This window comes from Ambystoma mexicanum, chromosome 3q (genome assembly GCF_040938575.1).
Source record: "Ambystoma mexicanum isolate Mex_15411 chromosome 3q, UKY_AmexF1_1, whole genome shotgun sequence".
Lineage (NCBI taxonomy): Eukaryota > Metazoa > Chordata > Amphibia > Caudata > Ambystomatidae > Ambystoma > Ambystoma mexicanum.
Genome location: NC_090926.1, coordinates 1,119,659,581 through 1,119,678,975, shown reverse-complemented (window position 1 = coordinate 1,119,678,975; position 19,395 = coordinate 1,119,659,581). Strand labels below are relative to the sequence as shown.

The 19,395-nt window shown below is 45.8% G+C and overlaps 1 long non-coding RNA gene across 1 annotated transcript in view; it reads left to right on the top strand.

Annotated features, from left to right (window-relative positions):
* The first annotated feature begins 2,433 nt into the window (after window positions 1–2,433).
* LOC138447659 (uncharacterized) overlaps window positions 2,434–19,395 on the top strand; it is a 70,208-nt gene continuing 53,246 nt past the window's right edge. The window contains exon 1 of the long non-coding RNA XR_011259924.1: window positions 2,434–2,550. This is a non-coding gene — a long non-coding RNA (uncharacterized lncRNA). The remainder of the gene's footprint in view (window positions 2,551–19,395) is intronic.

Sequence of the window (19,395 nt, the reverse complement as noted above, 5' to 3'; positions counted from 1 at the left end):
GCCGGCTCAATGATGTCTTGTTCAAGCAGCTTGTGCAATTCTTCCACCTGCCTGTGACTATTTACGGGGCTGCCCCTGTAGTGTTGCCCTACCAGGTGTACCTGGGCGTCGATGTGCAGACTAATTTTTCTGTTCCTCATTTTTCCTAGTCATTTAAACAGTTTGTAAAACAACTGTTCCATTTTGTCTGTTGCATCAATGTACTTATCTGCCAGGCGGTGATATAGTATGTGGATGAGGCCCATGTCTAGAGCACCCTGAAGCTTAGGATGTATCCGCTTTCTGATGCAGCTTCGAGCACATGGCTAGGCTGCAGCTTGGATTGTCCTTTGTATGTACATTCAGCAATTAAATACGGTAAAGGTGCTCTGGTTCTGTTTACCTGTGCAGGCTTGAATCTGAGAGCTCTTGGAATCTTGCCATACACTTCTTCCGTGATCACGTTTACGGTTGCCCCCATATGCACTAGGAATTCTGCCAGCAGTCTTTGCATTTGTAGTAACAAAATAGAGCTATGTTCTTTGGCTGTAGGGTTTCCCAGGGCGTATAAGTATCCTTTCCGCTTTGGTTATTTTGAGTCTAGTTGCATGGCTCTGTGGCTTCTCCTGGCTTCTTCAGCCGAGGAACAGCTGGAGTCGCTGTCCGAGGCAAATTGTTCTATCAGGCATCTAACATGGCATTTGGGCCTTCGATGGGGCCTTAAGCTGTAAACACAACGAGTGCACCATTCTGGTACTGGTTTGTTGTGTGGACGGCCATAATTTCCTCTGTCTTTGTGGCGTCTGTGTGGGGGTTCATATGGTGCTGATGCCCCCATCTAGAGCATGGTCAATCTGTCTCTGATTCGGTATGTCCTCACTTGTGTGAATTTTCCTCTTGCCTGGCTGCGGGACATTCGGCATACTGCTTTGAAATTGCCTTCTCAGTTGCATGCCGCAAATTGCTGGCCCAGGTCAGGGCACACACCTTTGTGCGAAAATTCATATCTGCACCTGTAGCAGAAAGGGTCACTGTTCTATTGATGTGTTGAAGTTGTGGTCATCTTGTGAATTAACTCTGACGCTGGGGCCGATACTTTGATGTTACCCATTGCCTCCACCTGATGCTCCAGAGCTGTGTCAGACCTACCCAGCTTCAAGATCTCATCGAGCAACTGTTGCTTTTGAAGGAGGTGTTTTTGGAACATGGGGGACTCACATCGGCAATGATTTGTGATCTCAGGGATTCTTTGTTGGAGTAATTGAGTCACATTACAAGTGTGTCCACTGACTTATCCTTTTTTTGTTTCATCATGTGGAACACGTGGCGGTCATAGTCCACGTTGGTATGAGGGGTAAAGTAAACCATAAGCGTCGCCATGAGGCCCGCGTAGGAGTCTGTGGTGTCAGCAGGGAGCTTGTCCATGATGTCCCTCGCAATTGGTCCCATCATTAGCGACAGCAGGCTGTGTTTCTTGTCATCATACAACGAGCCTATGGCCATAATGTAAACATCAAAGTCTCTGACCCACCTTTTCCACCTAGGCACCATGGTGCTGGTCTCCATGATGTCAAAATGGTCAGGTAATTGCATGGCAAGTTGTCCTGTAATCTCAAAGGTAGGTCTCCCTGCGGCGTGGGTGGTGGTGTGGCAGGTATGTCTATGTGATCTTGATCGGACATAGTGTGGCTGCTGTTTGCCCCCAATTTCCACTAATATCTTGATTGGCTGTTCTGCAGATGGTGTGTTGCTAAAACTTCACAGGCTGTAATGCTGCTGGGCACTTTAAAACAAAATGGTGATGCTGTGCACTGGTGGTCTAGTGATGTCTCCCTGCGAGTATGGTACTGTTAGGCCTCAGCGTGTTCCGTTTTCACCTCTCTCTCAGTATTCAGCAACAAAGGAGGTCCCACCATGAAGAATACAGCATGATTGTCACTCACACGCAGCACTAGCGTGCTCTCCCTGTTCCTGCAGTGCTGTTATTGCCAGAGACTATAAATACGTGTTATAAATGGCATATCATATAATTTTCTTTGGTGAGCGTGTGCACTTCTACTTGCGCGACCTTGAGGGTCACCATACCTGAAGGTGCAGTCCGTGATGACTGCTCCTGCTTTTCTGCTGTCACGCATTTCCGCGCACTTCCGCGCAGCCCATAAATCAGCCACTCGCTGACAGGGCTCTGGCACGTTGCACTCCTGCACACCTCCTCCAGTGCTGTATGAGCGGGTCTGCTGCACTTCAGGCCTTCCTCACTGCGCCATTCACATGAAATACGGCACATACACAGGGCAGGGGAGAAACACTACTTTATTCATCACCTGCTAACTTGAATGCCCCGACCCCTCCCTTTTCCGCCCACCCCACCCTCTGTGCCTTCAGGCTCCCTCCCTGCATCAGGTGATCTCACACGTGATCAATGAGGACACTATAACTTCCTGTATTCACACCGCTCCAGTAGCTCATACAAAGTGTTCCGAGTTTGTGTGACTTCTCCCATACAAATGGAATGGCTCTGCCCGCAAGATACAATGGTAGCTGTGATTTTACCATTGAATCCAATGTCAGGTAAGAGTGTGCATCATCACATTAGGCTCCCAACATCTCTGCTGTTGACACCTGACAAACATGACAACGTTTTCTACAATTAGTTAGAAACAGACCAGATGCTTTAAGATTATCAGCTTTCGACAAACATCAGTGTCATACTTGTTAGCAGTGCTACATAAATGCAAATTATGCCCCACCCTCCCCCACTCTAACGCAAAGTGCAATGTGCATAGATTACAATCATGTGGAAAAACCAAATAGTATTATGAATATAATTTAATATGATTATTACATTGAATTACATATTTATAAAGGTTACATTACAGAAATGTACAAAGGAGGCATTCCATGATTATACATCGTTTCTAAAACTGTAGTAGGACTGTTCTGATCTTAAAGCTGCAGCTTAAATCTAGGCACCTTAGGGCAATGTGTGTGTATGGATCTGATAGGTCTTGCCGATGTGTTTTTAACAAATTTGTCTGCTAAGTATTTGGGGACTGAATTAGAAAGGCATTTGTGGGTGAGAGTTAAGGATTTGAAGTTGATTCTGTCCTTAACTGATAGCCATTTAATGTAGCATCTGACAATTGAGATGTGCTGCGTTCTAGGAATGTTTAGCACAGTTCTTTAGTTACCATCAGGAAATGCACATTTATTTCATAAAGTGCAAAAAAAAAACACACAAGTTAATCTCAGTGTATGATTCTGTGACTTACGTTGCTGTAGAAAGAGTGAACAGAAGTCTAAAGGATGCTGTGCGCACAGCAAGAGAGTCTAGAAAAAGCAATGATGCAAATAGTGGCAGCTAGGAGGTTTTCACTCTGTGGCACTCCTGAAAGACACCAACCACCAGGGTATGCCATGCCTAGTTGGACAGGGCATGGCGTACAGCATAGGATGATGCAACACCGGGCCTCATTACACGGAAGGCGGTGAGCCATGGCGCTATTCGCGCCATGGCTCATGCCGGTAAAATACCGGCACCGCCTTGGCGGAAAGGGGATTTACCGCCCCATTCCAAGGTTGGTGGGCCGGTAAATCCCCCTTCCGCCATTGTCCTTCCCCATTCCCATTTCTGCCCCATAGGGCTCTATGGGAATGGGGAAGGCGCTAATTACGGCACCGCAATTTTGCGTTGCCGTAATTAGCTCCGAGGTCCCTTAGCGGGTTGGTTTTTAACGCCTGCAAAAAGCAGGCGTTAAAGCACCAACCCGCTAAGGGACCTCGTAGTAAGGCGGTAATGGTTAACGGTCACCGTTACTATTAACGGTGGCCGTTAACCATTACCGCCTTCCGTGTAATGAGGCCCCTAGACTGAGGGTGGAAGAGATGTATGAAAAGACCAAAAGAGCTGTGACTAGAGGAAATCTTTAGCAACAACATTTGCAAGTGGGTAATCCTGTATATATAAGCGTAAGCAAACCAATATGGAAAGGAAGAACCTGTACCAGGGGTCCTCCCTATCTTGTACTAAATAATTACCACAGGTAGTCCAAAAAAGAGCACACACCAGGCAAGAAGTAACGCTGTTTATTACAGCTGGGCGAGCACACTTTTAAAAAAAATAATAATTTTTGTTTATTTCTAAAGTAATAGAACAAAGCCCATAGGCATAGAAGCACGGGGACAAAGAGAAACACAAAGAGAACAAATAAGCAAGTCAGACAGTTGAGATCAGGGAGTCAAACAGAAAAGTGGATCGGAACTGATTGATGAGGGCTGACAAACTGGCATACAGTGAACATAATTTTTATACCCTTAATACAATGGTTACAAAGTAAAAAATGGTTGCACTTCAAGCTTTGTGTTTTTGCAGTTCTCACGTATACTACTGGTTATGATATGTCATTCCCTTATAGCTAAACGTACGTTAGTCTAATGTAATTGGAGAAAACATATCTGCCCTCTCTTAGTTCATGTCCTCCCCATGTGGAGCCACATTGCTTTCCCACTCCTCCTGCAAACAGTTTCCAATTAGTAAAAACATTTCTGCTGACCTCCGGTTCTTTAATAGCCTGCCATTGGTCAGCACCACAGTGGATAGAACACGAGACACTCTGAACTAGTGGGAAGGGAGAACTAGTACCTGCATGATAGCAACCTTCATAAGCTTTGTGATGTACTCGAGGACTAGATACTTCCCAGGGACGTCTATTTGGCTCTCTGAGGCTTGGGACTCCAGCCCACCTCCCTGTTCCCATGCCTGCTAGCTAATGGGCAATGTGAAACAATCTGGTGTTTTATGTATGAATTGGGCCAAACTTCCACAGCTCCCGTTTGCAGCCGTGAGACTGGTTTGCCGGCCTTAATCACATCTCTCTTATGCTGTCTCAGCGACTCTGGTCCATCTTACATCCTCCCTTGGCTGTAGTGCACGGGATATATGTGTGGGGCAGGCCTTCAGGACGAAGCCCAACATGGAGTCTTCCATAATGTGTATTTACCTGTGGTTTCCCTTCCCATATGCTGGTACATACAGGTGCCCTCCTTCCGTAGTTGTACACGAGGTATCCCTCTCCAGGTTAAATGCAGGGTGAGAGCGAGAGAGAAAGAGAGTGAGAGAAGGAGAGAGAGGGAGAGAGAGAGAGACAGACAGAGGGAGAGAGAGGTACAGATGGAGAGGGAGAGGGAGAGAGAGAGAGAGAGAGAGAGAGGTACAGATAGAGAGAGAGAGGTACAGATAGAGAAAGAGAGAGAGAGAGAGAGACAGAGAGAGAAAGAAGGAGAGACTATCCCTCATGTTCTCCCCCCTATGAGGTGTCTGCCCGCCCCAGTTATTCCCTCAGTTGGTAGGTGCCCATCCCTGTCTGGTGCTGAATCAGCACCTTCATTACAAACATTATTTTCTGACCCAATGAATCACTGAATGTGGTTCTCATTCTGTAAACAGACAGCAGGAAAATCCTGGACAAAAACAAGTTTGCCAAATGAATGTAGCATTCATGGAATCTTTATGAAGGGCACATTATTATGATTTTTTTGTTTTATTTCAGGAAAAAAGGGGTTTGCTGCATCCTCGTACTGTGTATTCCTTGTGCTAAAACATTCCATATTGCGATATAAGGGTGGTATGTGGCACCCTGATTATGTATATCTTCTCCTAGTGGTTTTAATAGTTTCAATGGATTTCCATTGTATCTTTATGCTTTTTTCCACATTGCTGCATTACATGATATTATGCTCTACTTTTTTAATGCCATGAATTAACAAGACTGATGTGCAAACAGATAAGTCTACTCTGTGAAGGGTGCAGTGAACTAAAACGTGGTTGTAGACCCTCCTGAGTCGAAGAGATTCCATATACCAGGGTATTTGACCCATGTTCATCCTCAGTAGAGGGGCTCCCACACTCCTTTGTAATTTTGTAAAACTTGGGGTTTCATCCTTAGTAACCCAGGGCAATCCAGACGTGGACCCCTTGCTCACTGTGCTTTAGAGAGACTCAGGTTCAGCTCATTGAGGAGGACCAACAAGGCCGAAACACATGTCTGGATTTGTTGATGGTACTCTTGTTCAGAGGAAAATTGCCTAGCATTTTGGTGCTGGACTGCCCTTTTGGGTGGAACAAAGACTGATATGCAAATGGCTATTTCTCCTCTGTGAAGGGTGCAGTGAGCTTAAACATGGTGGAAGACCCTCCTGAGTGGAGGAAATTCCATAGAACAGGGTACTTGACACATGTTTGTTCTCAGCAGAGGGGCGGCTCCCACACTCCTTTGTAATTTTGAAAAACTTGGGGTTTCACTCCAAGTAAAACAGGGTAATCCAGATGTGTCTCTTGCTTACTGTGCTTTAGAGAGGCTCAGTGTCTCAGTTTGCAAAAGCTCCGTGAAAAGCGAGTAAACAAATTTACTTTTGCGGGGCGCTGGCGAGACCAGCCAAGATGGCTGCAAGCCTGAAAGGTCCAGGGCATCCCGATCACTGCGGGCAAAACACTGACGATCCCAGGCCCAACACCACAGCAATCATCGATGCATTTGCTGTAGGAACACTTGCGGGCCATTCTGAGGGAGTTTGGCGTGTTATAGTGGAGGTCGCAGTGACAGCACAGGAGCAGTGCTTTAATTATGGTGGCAGCTTGATAAATACACACCTGTGATGATGAGGGCTCTGGAGGGGCCTTGGAAAGGTGATGCAGTGTACACACCTGCCCAAGCCTCTACCCTTGCTGCCATCTGGTGATGAGCCAGACCTGCATGCCTGGAGAACATAGATCACACTGCTCGAGCAGGGGAGTAGCTGCCTGCGGTAGGGAGCAGCATGGCTGGACTTGGTAGGCCACGGACGAGGAGCTGGTGCCACCTGGGGTGGCGGAGATGCAGCACTGCAGAACGCAGTGGGTGTCTGGGTCGGCAGGCGACATAGGGGCACCAGCTAGTGAGGTGTCACAGCTCGCCCTGAGGTGACGGAAGGTCACAGAGGAGCTCGGAGCCCCCCCCGAGTGCACGTCTGAGTCACGTCTGCAGTATCGTCTAAATAAATATATACCAACACATGAGCCTCTATATTCTTATATTGTCAATATGTTTTACCATTAATGCATGCAACGTCAATTACCTTAAACGGCTTAGTGTGTTCTAAATGTCCCGCGATCTCAGAAAAAATGTTGTCTGCATCCACAGCGGTCAAAAACGACCCAAAATGTGCTACTCAACGCGTTCGATTCCCACTGACTAAACGGAAGAGAGTTAAGACTACGTATTAGCTCTATGCGCCGATTCATGAAGGGCTTAGTCAACCTACTATATTTAAATCCGCATGGTCCAGGTCACTTGAATGGTTCTGTACCTGAAAAACAAAGCAGGCGTTCATTCCTAGTGGCGTCTGTAACTAGAGAACCCAGGGTGTGGGATAGCGGCGCGCCATCTTATGTGTAACCATGGTAATCGTAATGTGCCCGACAGAGAGAAAGGACTAAATTCATAAGCGCCAACCTACCTGGCATCCATCTTGGAGTGTCTAAGCCCGTAATAACATGACTCTCTGCTAAAACAAGCCCAATCACTAGGTGCGAATTGATGAAAATGACACATTTGTTTATATGCAATCTATTAGAAAAATGAATTCTTTCTATATCAAATGAGGAGATAGAATGCAGGGTCGGGATTTCAGCAAAGATAGTTAGAACATTGCAATGATTCAAACAAACATTCTCATCACATGGCAAATGACAGGTGAAACATAACTTCCTACCTCAGGGCTAAACCAGCCAAACCACACACTACTAGCACATCAGCTAGGGACCCTCTTACCTCCACCGTGAAAGACTCCAACCCTAAACTTACTCCACCTGACTCTGGCTCTCCCCCACACATAAAATCAGCTGGCACCCAAGTGCCCAACAACATCAACACAATTAGGCCAGGGATCCAGGGAGCACTCATCAATGGCAGGTCTCTCCCAGCACATGCCCTAGACATTGTGTACATCATTAAGACAAATAATCTTGACTTCATTGCGATAACCGTATCGTGCCTACACACTGCTTCAGACCCCGCCCTTGCGCTAGCAATCCCAGAAAGTTACTATATTTTCCGAACTGATAGACCTACCGCCAAAGGAGGAGGAGTAGTTATCATCGCCAAAAATACTATCCACATTACAGAAATTCCAAACATTCCAACATTAGAGAAGTGCTCGGGCCTTGATTCACGGCGCAGACCATGCACTGTTCTCCCCATAGACAGGGAATGGATGCAAGAACGGCCTGCATAGGGGTCTGGCATAGTACTGCAGAGACGGTGGACAAGAGAACACCATTTGTAAGCCTCAGCTGAATACGTTTACGGATAAGTAGTACATGTGTACTGCTTGGGGTTGGATTGATGGAGCCATGACCCTGGCTGTGAATTAACACACCCCTGTGGGATAGCAGGGGAATCAGGAAAATTCTGCTGTAACCGCTGCAGAGACTGAGATTGCGCAAAACTGTGATGGTCGATATGAAATAATCCATCAGTCGATATCGGTCACTGCTGTGAGACCCGAGGGAGAACCTGTGTGTGGCGCTATTGTCGACTAGGAAAGGGAAACAAGAAGCAGGGCTGCCTGCAATTTACTCAAAAGGAGGGCTGGCGCTGCACATGGGCACAATGACTTCACACAGAATGGCTGAGATTGTTCCCGACTCGCACAAACCTTTGTCTGAAAACGTTGAGCTGAGTCTAGTGCTGGCCGAAATGAAGAACAGATTTGCTGCTGGTAAAACTAAATTGCAAGGTATGGAGTATAAAATGGACCGAATGCAGGAGCGAATAGAAAAAGAGAGCGGCCGCCTTAGAGAAGCTGAGCATAGGGTCGGTGTGCTTGAAGATGCAAGTGGCAAGGTCATGGCTGCGATTCTGGGTCTAGAAAAGGAGGTGAAGGAAATAAGAGATACAGAATGAAGATTTGTAGGTGCGATCTAGACGTAATAATGTCATGGCTACCGTGATTCCAGAGTCAATACCAACACGTTACCCCGAACAGTTTATGAAATCTTTCTTCAAAAAGGTGCTTCAAGATCCTCAGCTATCTCCCCAATTTATAGTGGAAAGAGCACACAGAATATCGGGACAGATGCCGAGACCAGGGTAAAACCCACGCCTGGTTATTGTGAGACTTTTAAACCACAGTGACAGGGATGCCATTCTACTGAGAGCACGGGAGCTGGGTGACTTGCAGTATGAGGGGGCGAGAGTGTCCTTTTATCAAGAATTCACCCCGTCAGTGGAAAGAGCTCAAGTTCTTTTCTGGCAGTGAAGAGACTACTACGAGATCAACAAATACAGTATGCAATGCTATATTCTTCTAAACTACGAGTTGTACATGACAATAAGACCCTCTTCTTCACTGACACAGCTGAGTTTCCAGCTTTTTAGGAATCATTGCCCTAGCGTTGAGGGGTTATGCTCTTATGGTGTGGTCGATCAATACATGGTATGCCTGTAACTTTCTTACGAGATGAGTTGAAATTTCATCCAGGTATATTGGGAATGCTTGGCCCTACAACAGGGTGAGGTGCCATAAAGTAACAAACAGGCCATTTGCTTAATTTCCTTTTGGGATAGGCCTTCTCCTCCCTGAAGGGGGGCTGATGTGGGTGTATTGGAAGTGGTTGCTGTGTCCGATGCCCCCGGGTAGGCACCCTAGTTCAGAAAGTTTGTTGGGGAAGTTGGGGATGGGTGGGAGTTTGCCACTGCTAGTTGGGGTTCAGCAATGGGAGTGGGGATGGTGTCAGTTGATGGGAGGGAACCGATAAGGGAATGGACAGGAGTTTTTATGATGGTGATGTGGTGGTGGAATGTTAACAAGGTTCATGGAAAAAAGGTTCATGTGTCTGGCAAGGAGAGCGTCATGTGCACGAGAAGATTATGCTGCTGTGGGTTATTTCTGAATGATGGCGGGCTTGTCAACAAGACTAATGGTAAGAAATGCGCAAAACTGTTGCATAATGTGAGCAACATAGTGCAAGAATATTGTTTCGCCAAGAAACACACTTGCTGGGAAGCTTGTATGCGGGCCTTGCGAGATCATGGGGAGACACCAGATATTATATATCTTTTTCCACTTACCCGCGAGGAGTGTCAATAATTATTCATAAATCCTTAGGGTTTAAGCTTTTAGAGCAAGACCGTGATCCTGAGGGGAGATATGTTGTAATTTCTGGAGAACTAGATGGGTGTCTGATCACACTAGTTAATGTGTACGGGCCAAACGTGGAAGATCCAGGATTCTATACGGCCTTGTGGTCAAAATGTATGAAGTATGTGCATATCCACTTAGTTGTGGCTGGGAACCTGAATGCAGTGCTGCAAGTGAAGTTGGATAGATTTTATGCGAGTGTGCGATTGGACTTGTCAGTTGCTAAAGCTATTCAAGGGGGATGTCTGAGTTGGGATTGGTTGATGTGTGGAGGGCTTTACATCCAGATGAGAGGGGTTATTCTTTTTATCCCTCTATGCATGACACAAGCACGCGCATTGACTACATCTTAGCTAGACCAGAGCTGGCTTGCAGCAGTTCAGGGTGGCTGAACTAACAATTGTTCGACCACACTGGCATTTTACCGGATGTGGTTCATCACAGTGAAGTACAAGAGATGATCACATCGTATTTCACATGTGGGCTCTGTAACGTCTGCTTGTAGCCTGTGGGAGGCGTTTAAAGTTACTCTGAGGGATCGTCGCATTTTAATCGAATGTGGTGTATTGAAAGGGATTTGTCATAGATTGGATGAGTTAGAGCACACTCTTGCCGATATGGATGGTGGCAGTAGGGAGGGCAGTCCCTCTGAATCCTTAGCGGAAACTTGCCAGGTTCTGAATAAGAATAATAAAAGAATTATTTAAAATATTAAAGCAACACGAAAACAGGCCTGCTCCATTGGGCCTAGCAGAGTCTAATGACAAAGAATGGTGTTGGCTAATACAAAACGGACTCCAAAATAAGCTACTTAATATCCAATTAACAATGCTTGAAAAAAGAAGCAGATTCTGCTACTTTGGATACTGTCCACCCCAAGGTTTTTGTAATGAATACAGACATTCCCATTTTCATCTTTCACTCAATAAGTGAACCGGAATTAGAAAAAATCATTGGACAGATGAAACCATCACATTGCAGAGGAGATGCTTGTGCTTCTATACTAATTAGGACCTGCGCACCTTCTATAGTTAAAGCAGTTTGCACGTTCGTCAACGCCTCACTTTAAAAGGGGATAGTTCCAGCGGAATTAAAGCAAACTATGGTTACCCCAATAATTAAGAAACCTGGGCTACCAAGGGACAATCCATTGAACTTTCGTCCGATTTCGAATATGTCTTTCTTCTTAAAAATATTGGATCGGGTTGTGAATCATCAAATCGCTGAACATTTGAACCAGTTCCCCATCCTGCACTCACATCAATCTAGGTTCACAACATTATTTGGTACCGAGACTTCACTCTTAGAGCTTAAGTCCAGATTATTAACACAAATGGACAAGAGGGGGCTCTCATTGATTTTTTATTTGGATCAATCCGCAGCCTTTGATTTAATAGAACTTTCTATACTAAACACAAGGCTCAAGGAAGTCGCTAACTTCTCAGACCAGGCCGCAGCCTGGATCGCCTTTTTTTTGGAACATAGACATAGAAGTGTCTGCTCGGACATGGCAGAAGCAGCCCCAACTCCAGTTCATTATGGGGTACCACAGGGGCTAGCACCTCGCCATGTATTTATAATCTCTTTATGGCACCTTTCTTTTACATGCTAGAGCATGAGGGGGTGATCTTTTCAAACTACGCTGATGACATCCAATGTGTAATTCCTCTAACAGGCGTTCATGATCAGGATGAGCTTGAAGTTAACAGAGTTTTCAGCTTGATTGAGAAATAGATGCTGGAAAATGATCTTGCATTAAATAGGAGCAAGACAGAGCTAATGATCGTCAGTAGCCCACATGATTTTAAGACTCTAAATGGCTCCTATAGCTCTTCCAAGCTGGAGGACGACATCATAAGTCCACTCCCAAAAACAAAAATTTTGGGTGTAACCCTTAATCAGTCTCTCAATATGAAAGCGCATATTACTTCAGTTGTGTCCTCCTCAATCTACTATGTCAAACTACTGTCATATCTGAGGCCACTTACATCACAGAAAAGCGCAGAAACCATTGCGAGGGCGATAACGAGGGCTAAGTTGGACTATTGTTGTAGTCTATTATTGGGAGCTGGTAGGCGGGTACTACAGAGACTTCAAGTGGTACAGAATTGGGCTGTCAGTGTGGTGGTAGGACTCTCGCGGCGGGAACACATTTCAGAAGCCAGGCAACCACTTCATTGGCTTCCAGTGGAATCAAGAATTATCTTCAGAACCCTGGTGATAACCTTCAAGTGTAGAATGCAGATGATGCCTCCATATCTTCAGTGCTATATTAAAGATAAAGTAAACACTAGGGGCCTCATTACAAGTGAGGCGGAAAGGGTTAACGGGCTCCGCTAATGGTGGCGGGCCTATTAACACCATTCTGCCTCATTAGGAGGTCCCCTCGCGGGACCCGGTAAGGACGCCTGGTAAAACCAGGCGTCCTTACCGGGTCCCGCGAAGGCAAGAGGGAGCTAACAACGAGCCAGTCGTAATCGGCCCATTATTAGCTCCCTCTCCCATTCCCATTGAGCCCTATGGGGGCTCAGATGGGAATGGGGAAGGTACGGGCCCGGGTTCCCAGAGGGAGGAATTACCGGGCCCTCCGAACTCGGAATGGCCCTGTAATTCCACATTCTGGGAACCCAGTAAAGGAGCCCGGTTTGGCGGCAGCAATGGAGCTAATGGCTCCATGGCTACCGCCAAACTCGCAGTGAGACCCTAGATCTCTAAGGTCTGGACGTCAACATTTTCTGGAGCAACTGAGACCAAGGACCTCCAGGGCAGAGAACGGGGCCTTCGCTTTCAAAGCGCCCAGTTTGTGGAACCAACTACCGGAACACTTGCGTAATCACAACATTCTCACTCAGTTTAAGAAAGACCTTAAAACCTTTCTTTTCACATGAGAGTAGCCTTGGGGTTACTGCCACATTGGGCATTTTCCTCTTTTGCCCAGCTCTCTCTTTGGCTTAATGGCTCGCTAGATTAATTTAAGCTGATTTATAGGTTGCACTGTTCCTTGTTCATCTTTTTTCTGTTGTCCACGCCTTTATGCCTGCGGGTCCACAGTGCGCTATATAAATTCTGTGTAGTGTAATGTAATAAATGTAATGCATAGGCAGACAGAGCAGTGCGCTTCTTGGCCATGCCACTGCTGGCACCCAGGTATGGAGAAGAAGGCAGACCAGGCAGGTTTTAGCGAGAATGCTGAGTAGTGTCAAAGGTTAGACTGATATACTAGTTATACGCTGTTCAGACGGATCTCTGGTGACGCACCCGGGAGGTATACTGGTGTAATTCTGTGGTTTTTATAAGAATTTTTATGCCACAAGAGGGCATCTGGATACTCTACGAAACTTTGTGGGAGAAGCCACTCTGAAATTGCTCAGTGAACAGGTGGTGGAGGCTCTGTGCTGTAATAACGGTTGAGGATATCATGGATCAGATGGGCTATTTTCTGATTTTTAAAGGAATTTGGGCCTGGAGTTGCAAAATATCTATTAGAAACGTGGGGTGAAAGCTTAGAGGTGGGATTCTTGCCTCTTACAACACGGGAAGGGATAATAACTTTGATATTGAATTCAGATAAGGACCCCCTGGCTTCTCTTATTAATGTAGATACAAAATGTTTAAAAAAATGTTAGCGGATAGATTGCTGCCATTCCTCCCTTCCATAATACATGTAGACCAGGCTGGTATTATTCCGGGGAGAAGCATGGCCCTTAATTTAAGAAGGCTCTTTGGAGTGCTGGCGCAGGTTGACCCCTCAGTCCAGGAACACTTTTAGATATGGAAAAAGCTTTTGATTCGGTTGCATGGAATTACTTTTTTGCAGTACTTGAGAAGATTGGAGTCCCACCTTATTTTATGTCCTGTGTTAAGACACTGTACTCAGGGGTGACAGCGAGGATTGGGTTATTTGGTAGACACTCTGAGGCTTTTGATCTTGGCGGGGGACGCCATAGGGGTGCCCACTGTCTCCACTTCTATTCGCTATAGCAAAGGAGCCACTGGCCGAGAGACTGAGTCGACTCCATGTGTGGCATTGGGGGGTACCCGCGAACTGATATCACTTTATGCGCATTATATAATTTTATATACTAGAGATCGCGGTAGTAACCTGATCCCCCGTTCTCAGGAAATTGAAGTGTTTGGGGACATATCGAGGCTGAGAGTGAACTGGTCCCAATCAATCCTTTTTCCGTTAAAAGAGAATGCGCAGCATCCTGCTGGTTCGGAAAGATTCAGATGTGAGCAAGTTTCTGCAAAATACATATTAGCAGGTCCAGGACACAACTTTTTGAGGATAACTATGGGGTCTATATTGAGGATCTTGGAAGCCGAGTTGACCCCTGGATATTGCTCCTGATCTCCCTTCTTAGGAAAGTAGCATAATGATGATTATCCTCCCGAAGCTGCTGTATCTATTTCTTAATGTACCAATATGGCTGTGCTCCCAATTGTTTGCAGAATTAAAGTTGTTAATGGTTAAGTTGGTGTGGAGCCTGAACACGCCTAGCATAGGGTGGGAGTACCTTATCAGAACTTGGGATAAGGGAGGAGTCGGTTTCCTGGATTTTGAGTTGTACTATCTGGCAGCGCAGACGTCTTTTGTTTCCTACTGGATGCCGAATTCTGGACAATTCCAGCATATTAAGCTAGAAAGGGGGTCAGCATTTCCATACTCTTTACAGAGCTCTCTGCTCTCGTTTAAGATAAATGATAGATGCCCCTTTGATCCGGATATGTTGTCAGCTGCAGGTGTCCTTTCCTTACACTCAAGAGCTCAGTGTTTGGAGCATTCAGGCACTGACCCCAACATGTGATGATAGAATAAGAGGAGAATGTTTGCAGCATAGAGTACAAACTTTGGCAGATTTTTACCCTGGGGATCATTTGTTTCTTGGGAACAAGTTAAGGTTGAGTTAAAGGACTCATTTGGGTTAGTATTTCAACTTCACAGACTTAAAGAAGCCTTCAGGGTGTGGTCGCCATCATTCCCAGAAGAGCCCCGTACGCTCACACTGTGAAATTCTTAGTAAACTGCGAATTGTAAACGAATAGTGGCTACAATCTATGGTATGGCCTTAGGGTAGAAATGGCTAGCAAATCAAAATTGGAACCTGATATAGGCGAAGAATTGGGGGACGCATGATGCAAATTCATGTGTGTACATACTAAGAAAGTGGCAATTATATCCCGTTTTAAACTGATCCATCTTAAAATCCTTCACCGGGCATATTTTTCTCCAGCGGTCCAAACAAAGTTTGATAGTAAATGTGATGGAAAATGTCATAGATGTAAAATCGTTAATGCTGATTTCATTCATGTTTTATGGAATTGTCTGCATTTTTTCACTTTTTTGAGCCAGGTTGCAGAATCAACAGATAGTATGATTAAATGCAGGGTTCTGTTAAATATTCTATGTTGCATGTTTCGGTGGCTGCCGGGTATCTCAAAGAGCAGAACGAAATTCCTGCCTATTTGTATCTTTTAGGCAAAGCGTTGAATGTTAATCATTTGGTCATTCCCTGGAGCTCCAACAGTGTCCAAATGGTTATGAGACTTAGCTTGGTGCAAGCTGCAAGCGAGAGGAAAGCGGAAAGAGATAGAGAGATGGAACCGCAGAGCGGAACCCAGAGGTAAGCGAAGAGTAATGGCAGAGAGAAAGAGAGAGTCCGTAAACAGGGAAAGAGACAGAACGGACACAGAGAGATAGCAAAAGCGAAACAAGGAGAAAGGGAGGAAATTAAAAGAAAGCGAGGCAGAGGCCGCGCAAAGTCAAAGGCTGAAGAAAAAGTCAGGAAAGGCAGCAAAATGCCCAAGAGGAAAGCCTTGCAGCATGCACAACAAAGCGGAACAAAAACACACACAGTTGCAACGCGGTGGCCGTTGGGAATGGGAGGGCTAAGAGCTACCGGCGGCAGCCATGTTGGAAAAGACTAGACCAGTGACAGATACAAGCTGACAAAAACAATGGAACATTCTAATGGCGCCGGAGCCTCCATCAATCCCAGGTCCTCCAAAGGGGTGAGCGCATGACATTAAGAGAGCAATGCTTCCCAAATTCGAAGAAGAAACAGAGAAGGAAAGCACTGACCGGGGAACTCAGGGATCTGGGGAGGCTGATGAGTCACCTGGTGTGCCTTCCAACCTTGAATCCCAAAAAGATTGGAATGTTATGTTATGTTATGTTATTTGGCATTTATATAGCGCTCTATATATCATTGGTATGACCCCAAAGCGCTGGTAGGTTGAACGCCCTCAGGAACCGTAGTTATGGTCAGTTGAGAGAGGTAGAGACGTAGGGTGCGTGCGTGCACCAGTTATGTGCGCAGCTGATGTAATTGCCTGATGGTAGCTGCATCCTAGCATTAGGTGTGGTGCTGAAGGTATCGGATGAATGTGTGCAGTCTGGTGGTTGGACACCCACACTGGGTTCTGGCTGCGTTAGACCTGAAAGCCGCATATGTGAGCAACAAGGCCGGAATGTGCTCGGCTAGCTGCTTTTTATTAGGGTGATGAGGTGTTCATGGGGTCATATTCATATGTGAACAGCTAGGCTGAATTAGTCAGGGGTATAGCTGTGTTCTAGTTGTATGATGGAGAGTAAGCATAGTGATGTGATAAGATGGTTATCTTTAAAGCGCCCGAGACTAGGCACATGAACAGGATGGCAGCGAGTGCAGCAACACACGGATACATAGAGACAGAGGAAACAGGAAAGCGGGTACACAGTGATACAGGGAGGCGTGTTAGCGTTTACATTCGCATTTCAATCTAGATGCGATTCAGGATAATGTTTGCGACTCCTCCTAACTGTGGGGCATGCTAACACCCACAACTCTTACAAGAATCGACTCAGGACAAAACTCGCGACTACATCCCATTGTGTTACATGTTATCATTTACAATTCTATCCAAGTGAGGGATATGCTACCAATTGTATTTCAATCTAAGTGTGGCACATGTTATCATTTGCAATTCCATCCGAGTGTGGCACATGCTAACACTCACAAATTCATCTAATTGATTGATATGTCACCAATCCTAATTCCATATAAGTGTGGGACATGTTATCATTCACAGTTCATTCCACGAGTGGCACATGCTAACACTCGCATTTCCATTTAAGTGTGGCACATGCTAACATTCGCAATTCCATCCAAGTGAGGCATGTGCTATCATTCACAGTTCCATCTAGGAGTGGCAAATGCTATCATTTACAATTCCAACTAAGTGAGGGATATGCCACCAATCACATTTCTATCTAGATGAGGCACATGCTATCATTCACAACTCGATCTAAGGGTAGCACATGCCACTATTAGGAATTCCATCTATGTGTGGTACATGCTATCATTTACAATTCCATCTAAGTGAATAGCGGCGCATGCCAACATTCACAATTTCATCCAAGTGCGGCCCCTGTCATCAGCCACACCTCCACCCAGATGCGACGCAGGCCGATGATCATGATTCCACTTGAGTGGGGCACATGCTAACACTTGCAATGCTATCAAGATGGGACGCAGGCTAGTTTTCATGATTCCATCTAAGTGTGGCGCATGCCAATGTTTATACTTTCATCCACATGTCATCACTCACATTTCTATTTAGATGCGGCGCAGGCTAATGTGTATGATTCCATCTAAGTGGGGCGCATGCTAACATTCACAATTCCATCGAGATGGGACGCAGGCTAAAGTTCACGCTTCAATCTAAGTGTGGCAGATGTTATCTTTCGCATTTCAGTCTAGGTGTGGCGCGGGCTCAAAGGTCACGGTTCCATCTAAGTGTGGCACAGGTTAAAGTTCATAGTTTCATCTAACTGTGACGCATGGTGCCATTCATTGTTTCATCTAAGTGTGGGACATGCTATCATTCACATTTCCATCTAGATGTGATGCAGGCTAAAGTTCACCCTTCCATCTAAGTGTGGCACATGCTATTATTCACATTTCTTTTCTATCAAGATGTGACACAGGCAAAGTTCACGATTCCGCCTAAGTGTGGCACATGCTATTATTCACATTTCTATCAGGATGCAACGCAGGCTAAAGTTCATGATTCCATCTAAGTGTGGCACATGCTATTATTCACATTTCTATCAATATGCGATGCAGGCTAAAGTTCACGATTCTATCTAAGTGTGGCACATGCTATTATTCGCATTTCTATCAAGATGCGGCGCAGGCTAAAGTTCATGATTCCATCTAAGTGTGGCACATGCTATTATTCACATTTCTATCAAGATGCGACGCTGGCTAAAGTTCATGATTCCATCTAAGTGTGGCACATGCCATTATTCACATTTCTATCAAGATACGACGCAGGTTAAAGTTCTTGATTCCATCTAAGTGTGGCATATGCTAAAGTATACAATTCTCGCTAGGTGTGGCATTTGTTAAGATTGACAAGTATGTTATGTTGTGAAAGGCAACATTTGCAATCTTGTCATGAATAGATTCGGCTGATAGTCACAGATCTTTCTAAGTATGCCTTGTGTAGGTTTTAGCAGTCTATGTTAAGGAAAGGTAAGGTAGAGTGGCGAGGGCTTCAGGAGTAGAGTAATTGCTCTACACCCCACCCATGCCACACTTACAGTTTTTGTTGGTGTCTGTTAGCTGTTGGCTTCAATGGCTTCCCCTGCTGACACCGGCAGACACATCTTGGAGCCACCACTTTAGGAGCTATTCTTTGCCTCTGGGCCCTTAGCCGCAGGGCTGCCGGGCAGATGACTGCCCGTAAGGGGCAGTTATGACCAGGGGAGTGGGGGGGCGGGCGCACAAACAAGGAAGGGGAGCGGGGAAGGGGAACGTGGCACACAGAGCAAAAATGTAAACAAAATGGGGTTGCGGGACCCAGTGGGGCTCCCCTGCTGCATGGATGGAAAGAGGCAGCAGTGGGGGCAATGAGTTGCTTGACTCGAGTAAAGGAGGAACATTAGCCAATAAGAGCAGTGGGTTGGGTGCACAAACCAGGAAGGGGAGCAGGGAAGGGGAACGCGTCACACAGAGTTTGGGGGCTCAAATTTAAACAAAATGGGCCAAGATGGGGTTGCAGGACCCAGTGAGGCTCACCTGCTGCATGGATGGAAAGAGGCAGCAGTTGGGGGCAACCATCTATACTTCTAGATTTAGACGCAGGCCAAAGAAACAACTCCTTTCTGACTAAGGCCGTTTCAGAAACAGAGGGCTGTGAGATAGGGGAACCTTTCTTCCTTCTGAAACAATGGTTTCTCTATAGGGGAGA